The sequence below is a fragment of the Periplaneta americana genome, chromosome 11 (genome assembly GCF_040183065.1).
Source record: "Periplaneta americana isolate PAMFEO1 chromosome 11, P.americana_PAMFEO1_priV1, whole genome shotgun sequence".
In the NCBI taxonomy this organism is placed as follows: domain Eukaryota; kingdom Metazoa; phylum Arthropoda; class Insecta; order Blattodea; family Blattidae; genus Periplaneta; species Periplaneta americana.
Window position 1 is genome coordinate 169,888,021 of NC_091127.1, and position 8,152 is coordinate 169,896,172.

The window sequence follows — 8,152 nt, forward strand, 5'->3', positions numbered from 1 at the left end:
TAAATAATGAAATAGATCAAGAACAAATAAATAAATAAATAAATAAATAAATAAATAAATAAATAATGAAATAAATAAACAAATAAGTAAATAATGAAGTAAATAAATAAGTAAATAATGAAATAGATAAATAAATAAATAATAAATAAATAAATAAAGAAATAGATAAAGAATAACACATAAAGAAACAAACAAATAAATAAATCATGAAATAAATGAAGAAACAAATAAATATATAATGAAATAAATAAAGAAACAAGTAAATAACAAATAATGAAATAAATAAATAATGAAATAAATAAATAAAGAAACAAACAAGTAATAAAATAATAAAATAAATAAAGAAACAAATAAATAAATACATAAATAATGAAATAAATAAAGAAACAAGTAAATAAATAAATAATGAAATAAATAAAGAAACAAATAAATAAATAAATAATGAAATAAATAAAGAAACAAGTGAATAAATAAATAATGAAATAAATAAACAAACAAACATATAAAAATAAGACATAATAAATAAATAAACAAATGAGTAAATAATGAAATAGATAAATAAATAAATAAATAAATAAATAAATAATGAAATAAATAAAGAAACAAGTAAATAAATAAATAATGAAATAGATAAAGAACAAATAAATTAAGAAACAAACAAATAAATAAATAATGAAATAGATAAAGAACAAATAAATAAAGAAACAAACAAATAAATAAATAATGAAATAGATAAAGAACAAATAAATAAAGAAACAAACAAATAAATAAATAATGAAATAAATAAAGAAAAGTAAATAAATAAATAATGAAATAAATAAATAAATAATGAAATAAATAGATAAACAAGTAAATAAATAATGAAATAAATAAAGAAACAAACAAATAAATAAATAATGAAATAAATAAAGAAACAAGTAAATAAATAAATAATGAATTAAATAAATAAATAATGAAATAAATAAAGAAACAAATAAATAAATAAATAATGAAATAAATAAAGAAACAAACAAATAAATAAATAATGAAATAAATAAAGAAACAAGTAAATAAATAATGAAATAAACAAATAAATAAATAATGAAATTAATAGAGAAACAAACAAACAAATAAATAATGAAATAGATAAAGAAACAAATAAATAAAGAAACAAACAAATGAATAAAAAATTAATTAATCAAATAAATAAATAATAAAATAAATAAAGAAACAAAGAAATAAATAATGAAATAAATAAAAACTAAATAATGAAATAAATAAAGAAACAAATAAATAAATAAAGAAACAAACAAATAAAAAACGAATAATGAAATAGATAAAGAAACAAATAAATAAATGAACAAAGATACAAATTCATAAATAAATAAAGAAATAAATAAGGAAACATATAAATAAATAGAGAAAGAAGTAAAGAAATAAAGAAACAAATAAATAAATAAATAATGAAATAAATGAAGAATCAAATAAATATAGAAACAAACAAATAAATAAAGATAGAAAGAAATAAACAAATAAATAAATAAATAAATAAGAAAAATAATTAAATAAATAAATATTATTTTAAACTCTCTAGCAATATCTTTAATATTTCCGCCGTTTTCTAGAAGTTGAATAAATTGTACTCAAATTAATACTCAGACGTGAACGTGTTTGTGACATGTCTTACCGGTATGCGGGGCTTGGATTCTCGTCACAACAGACCACGTTGTACTGTTTTCTACTTTCTTTACACTCATACGCATTCTACTAAATTGGCGGAGCAGTGTGATTGCTTTTTTTAACCTGTGAACCTGTGTTTATTTTCATTTAGACTTGATTTGTAGTGCACATCGACAGAGGTAGTGCTTGTGATATTTAGATACTCAATTTCCAGAACAATGTCTATTAACGGAAATGTTCCATGTGCTGTGTTCATCTGCATAACTCATTATATAAATTCCAGTAGATCTGTTCTCTAATTTTCGATGCTCCGTATTAGAGCTTGCGAGCTTGGCAGATGTAAACTGCAGATGTAAACCGTCACACATACTGATGCATGTAGCGTATGACATGGAAACAACGATGCCACAGAATTAGTAATAATAATAATAATAATAATAATAATAATAATAATAATAATAATAATTACAATAATAATTATAATAATAATAACAACAATATAAAATGTTACGTAACAATTTCAGGCATTAATTTTCACAGAATCACGGCGTATGAAACCGCACGCAATTCATCACTGTGCCAACGCTATAGACCCAGATTAGAATCTCGCCACAGTCATGATCAAAGCTCGGACTTGGGGACTTGTGTCTTTGCACGTGGCTAAGGGACCGGACTTCAATGTCAACAAACTCCCGCTTCCAGCGCGGAAGTACTGTCAGGTCTGATGCAACAACATATTGATAGTATTACGATAGGTTGAAACACGTAATTTTATAGTTTCAGAGTTGATGATGGAGTTGTGTTGAAAATACGTTGTGAGTTGGTTGAAATGTATGGAGAAATTCGGCTTTTACTTATTTTTTTTCATTGTACATAATCTTTAGTTTTTTTTATTTAAGTCCAATTTTTGTTTTATAGTATATAATAAAAATAAACATGAGAAACTTTACTGTCCTCCTCTGTACATTTTATTACAGTGTATGACTACATATATTCCAAGATTTTCGAACCCATAACTTCTTCGCCTGTTAGTTAAACCTAATTTCAAACGAGAAAAAATTATTTCCCCTGGGAGGAAACGTAAAATACTTAATATTTTCACTGTCACTGTTTTCCGTTCGATTTTGAGCAGTTGGTAGTTGATCTCGTGTCTAAGAAAAATAAGTGTATCCTCAATTTTTCTCGAAAATAGTTTTCAATTTGTGTGTAACTACTACTTGATCCAATGGCTATGGACAAATTTTCCACAAACTCAAGGGACTGCACTATCTTTCAATGAATGCCTATAGTTTGTGTGTGGCACAACTTACAAAATATAAACTTTCTGTTCGAAGAAAATAACGTATCTCCTCTGAATTCCGCCACGAAATTCTGTACCTAAAACTTAAAAAAATGTATTTTCAAACTTCTATAATACCCATCCGAATAATATGTATTTTTCTAATTCCTCTAACAGACCGTTTACCTCTAATTCTCTCAATGTCATTGGATTCGACATGATACAGTTTCCTCGTCCATCTTCTTGTCATTCGATGTGATCACTTTCTTAGTACACACGACTGAGTACTTGCAGCGTGAGCTTTGTGTACATTGTACCTTAACTTTACTCATGCACACGACACACAAGTCCCCAAGTTCCGAGCTTTGGTCATGATGTCTGTCCTGTCCCTAAACAACATGGCGTCCTGTGTTGTTTCAGGTCATGGTCTGGCGTCATGTCGACTCCATGTCACTGGAGTTCCGCTGTGTGTTCATAAATGACACATCGAATAAAAACACAAAGACAGCTACAGATTGAACCCTAGTAGGGGTGAAAAATTCACAACAAAATCTGAAAAGAATTGTGTCTTCAGTTTTCTAAACAAATTCCAGTTACGTAGATACAGTAAAATAGCTTTAAAACACTCAGTCGGTTACCATAAATTTGGACACAAGTTCCGCGCTATGTGGAGTATTTGATTTGGGTTTCAATTTCGTTTAAGGCACGAATGATTGTTCGAAATAACCTATACGATGTTTCGTGTTGCCCCAATGGAGACCGGCAACGCACCGATCGGTATGTTAAGTTCTGTAATATACCTGTGATGTCACGTTAAATTTTCTTTAAATGTATTTCCGATGAATTTCAACCTAAACAAATGTTTCGGCAATTGTTAAAATGATGTCGCTCACAATTTTTGTGATTTTCAGTTTTCTATTATTTTGCAGTGTTTATACGAGGGAAAGTCAAAAAGTAACCTTTGAATTGAATTGAATTTACGGTAGGGGGGTGCTGCGGCCCAGCACTGCGACCTGTTAAGGTCTACTGCGCTAGGCGCAGTCCCAAACCCACACCGGCTGACTATACTAAGGTTCGCTGCGTTCTCAGGTGTCGGGCAGGCAACCTCCCTCGTCCCTAGGCCAGATCCTTCCGTCCGTCGCCATCCGGTGATCGGGGATTGCTATGGAATGATGACGAAATGGAGAAATGTTGACGGAATGATGTAGATGTTTAATATGGGGAAAAACAAGAGAACCCCGAGAAAAACCCCAACTGCGACCTTGTCCACTACAAGTGTCACTATGGATTTTTCAATTGAACTCGAACCCGGGCTGCCTGCGAGACAAGTCAGAGGTCTGACCACTCAACCACCGCAGGGGTAAAAAGTAACCTTAATAATTGTTTTATTAATTGAATATGTACAATAAGACTACAAAAACTTCATCACCAAAGCTCGTTACTTGGTGACTTGTGTATCGTGCGCATGGGTAGGCCTAAGTTACAGGTACAACGTACACAAAGCTCACATTGCAAGTGCTCATGGACAGTCGTGTGTTCGAAGAAAGTGGTCACGTCGAACGACAAGACGGATGACGAAACTGTGTCATGTCGAAGCCAATGACATTCAGAGAATTATAGGTAAACGGTCTGTTTGAGAAATTAGAAAATACGTGTTATTCAAATGAATATTATAGGCTATAAGTTTGAAAATATATTTCTTAAATTTTAGGTACAGAATTTCGTGGAGAAATTCGAAGGGGATACATTATTTTCTTCGAATAGAGAATTTATATTTTCTAAGTTGTGCCACACACAAACAAGAGGCTGGAAACGGGCATTCATTGAAAGACATAGCAGTACCTTAAATTGGTGGAAGATTTGTCCTTAGTCATGGATCAAGTCATAGAGTGACACACAAATTGAAAATTATTTTCTAGAAAAAAATTGGATATACTTAGCTACTTGTCTCAGATACGAGATCAGCTAGTAACTGCTGAAAATCTAACAGAAAATAGTAACAGTGAAGACATTCAGCATTTTAAGTTTGTTCTCGTCACTTCATGTGACGCGAAAATAAGTTTTTTTTTTTTCGTTTCAAATCACGTTTAACTAACAGGCGAAGAAGTTGTGAGCTTGAAAATCTTCGAATGTAAGTAGTCATACACTGCAATGAAAATGTACAGAGCAGAACAGTAAATGTGACATATTGCTCATGTTTATTTTTATTATATATAATATCTGCTATAAAATTAGGTGTTTCAACCTATCATAATGCTATCAATATGTTGTTCAGCCAGAAACCACTTTTCTAGTAGACCTGGCAGTACCGCCGTGCTGGAAGCGGAAGTTTGTTGACATTGAAGTCCGGTCGCTTAGCCACGTGCAAAGACACAAGTCCCCAAGTTCCGAGCTTTGTTCATCACTCTTCAACATAGCACAACAGGAACATTAGCATTGAACATAGCGGGGAAAAGTGATAGATAGATGGATAGTTTATTTTGCAAAAACATTTGGAACATGTATGGCTTCGTCATATACGATTTAAAATACATGATATCATACAATGGATACAAATTAAGATACATGAATATTAAAAAACTCATCGACATCATACAATAGATTTGCCAATAATATAGTCCTAATTCGTGTCCTAAACACTCGGAATGGAAGATTCCTTGTATCAACAGGTAGACTATTAAATAATTTAAAAGCAAAGAATAGAAAACTATTTTGAGTAATACCGTATTTACACTTGTCAATATATAAATTTGTATCATTTTTTGTAGAATATTTATGAACAGAAGTACATGCTATGTAATTATTAATGTTATTCCGAATGTAAAGAAGACAGGCCAATACATACATAGACGGCAATGTCAAGATTTGTGACCTTATAAAAAGAGGTTTACAATGAGTCGTATTTGGTACTCCATAAATTAATCTTAAAGCTTTCTTTTATAATATGAAAAGAGCTTGAGCAGAAGTATGGTGACCCCAAAGAATAATACCATAATTTAAATGACTTTGTATATGGCTATGAAATATTGTAAACAATACCTTGTTAGGTAAATTATTCCTTAATAACCTTAACATATATAGGCCTCTACTTAATTTCTTAGCAACATAGTCAACATGAGTTTTCCATCCCATTCTAGGCTCAAGAAAGATGCCCAGAAACCTAACAGCAGTGTTACTAACAGTAGTAAGACGATTAATACCAAATTTTAATTTAACAGTTTTGTTAGAATTATGAAGCGATGTAGTCTTATTGTACATATCCAATTAATAAAACAATTATTAAGGTTACTTTTTGACTCTCTCTCGCAGTTGGACTTATCGTTTGGTATTAAAATGACTTGATTTTATGTGTCCATAATGGAGTAGGTTATTTTATGACACTTAATCAACATAGTAGGTTATTTAGCATCTGAATGAGATGAAGGTGATAATGCCGGTGAAATGAGTCCGGGGTACCGATAGTTACCCAGCATTTGCTCATATTGGGTTGAGGGAAAACTCCGGCAAAAAACTCAACCAGGTTACTTGCCCCGACCGGGAATCGAACCCGGGCCACCTGGTTTCGCGGCCAGACTCGCTAACCGTTACTCCACCGGTGTGGACTCCACGATGAATCTACAGAGAACTATAATCTTTGAATTTAGTTTAAACAACAGTTTTCTTTAAGCTTTGCACAAGTTTGGTTTTGGTTTTAATGGCTAACATTGTTTTAATAAATACCAATTAAAAAACATATGAACGATGGTAAAGAAAAGACGTCATAAAAACCGAGTTTGATTATAAGATGAAATTGATTGAAGTATAAAACGAAATAAAACAAGAATTCACCTTCTTAACAAAATAATAGAATAATATCGGGAGCATCGTACCAGAAGGACATATCAACAAACGTTCTGTTATTGAAATATTTTAGTGGAGCCTGTACGTTTGAAAACAATCGCTTTAGAATTACAATGGATAAGAGGAAGAATCAAGTACCTTGTTATATACACAAGGAAAGAAAAATCATTTTATAGGCCCTATTTAAATGGTTCTAATGTCAACTAGTAATTTTGTTGATAAACTCTTGTAGCACGATGTCCTTCAAATGAAATTTAACGCGCCGAATCCAAAAAATGACAGTAAGTATTCCGTGTTGAGTATATTTCAAAATAATGTCTTGTACCGCGTATTGGTTCTGTGCGGAAAACAAGCAAATACGCACGATCTCGCACAAAAGAAAGTTAGAGATATAGGGGAGTGGTGGGTACAGTGAGACACAAAATATTAAGACATGTGTATGCAAGTGATAATTCAAGTATTTTTAAAATCAATAGAAATAAACATTAAAACATGGAGTATAATAATACATAAACAAAAATTTTAATAGATAAAGGACATAATATATAATACGTGTTTGTCAAAAAAAATACAAATGTCTCACTGTTCCCATTCGGGAGGGTACAGTGAGACACCACAGTGTCTATTAACGGACATTGAAATGATTTACATTTATTTCAAAAGAAAACAAAAACTTGCTGTCTCTTTATCTTGACATGTTCTGTAGGCTTATTTAGAATCATTTTGATGTCTGACTTCGAAACCATTGAAACATCTGGAACATTTGAATTTTTCATGACATTTCAAACTTTTGCGAAAAAATGAAATGAATTTTTGGTGACAAGAAGCTTATAATTATAAGAATTTAATGTAATTCTTTACTATTGATTAACATTTTCTTAAAATTTGTAAATAATTTTTTATTTATGAAACCATTAAAATGTAATGTATCCATTATTTTAAGCTACAGTTCCTAAATTGGTTACTAGTATGTTCATTTTTAATGTTAGTTACCGGTAAATGTAATATAATTACAGTTTGTTTTTGCAAATCATTGGTACAAGGGAACAGTGAGACGTCTCAGTGTACCCTTCAATGGCATGTCTCACTGTTCCCTTTATGCATAGTTCGTTTAAAAATGACGTCATCATTTCAAAATGAAAACAAGAAAGACATAACTTTCCTAACATAACCTCAAATACCATAGTATTAAGTAACAAAACATTTATATTTATATCTCATTTGTTTGTTTGTTTTAGTAGGTTATTTTACGACGCTTTATCAACATCTTAGGTTATTTAGCGTCTGAGTGAGATAAAGGTGACAATGCCGGTGAAATGAGTCCGGGGTCCAGCACCGAAAGTTACCCAGCATTTGCTCTTATTGGGTTGAGGG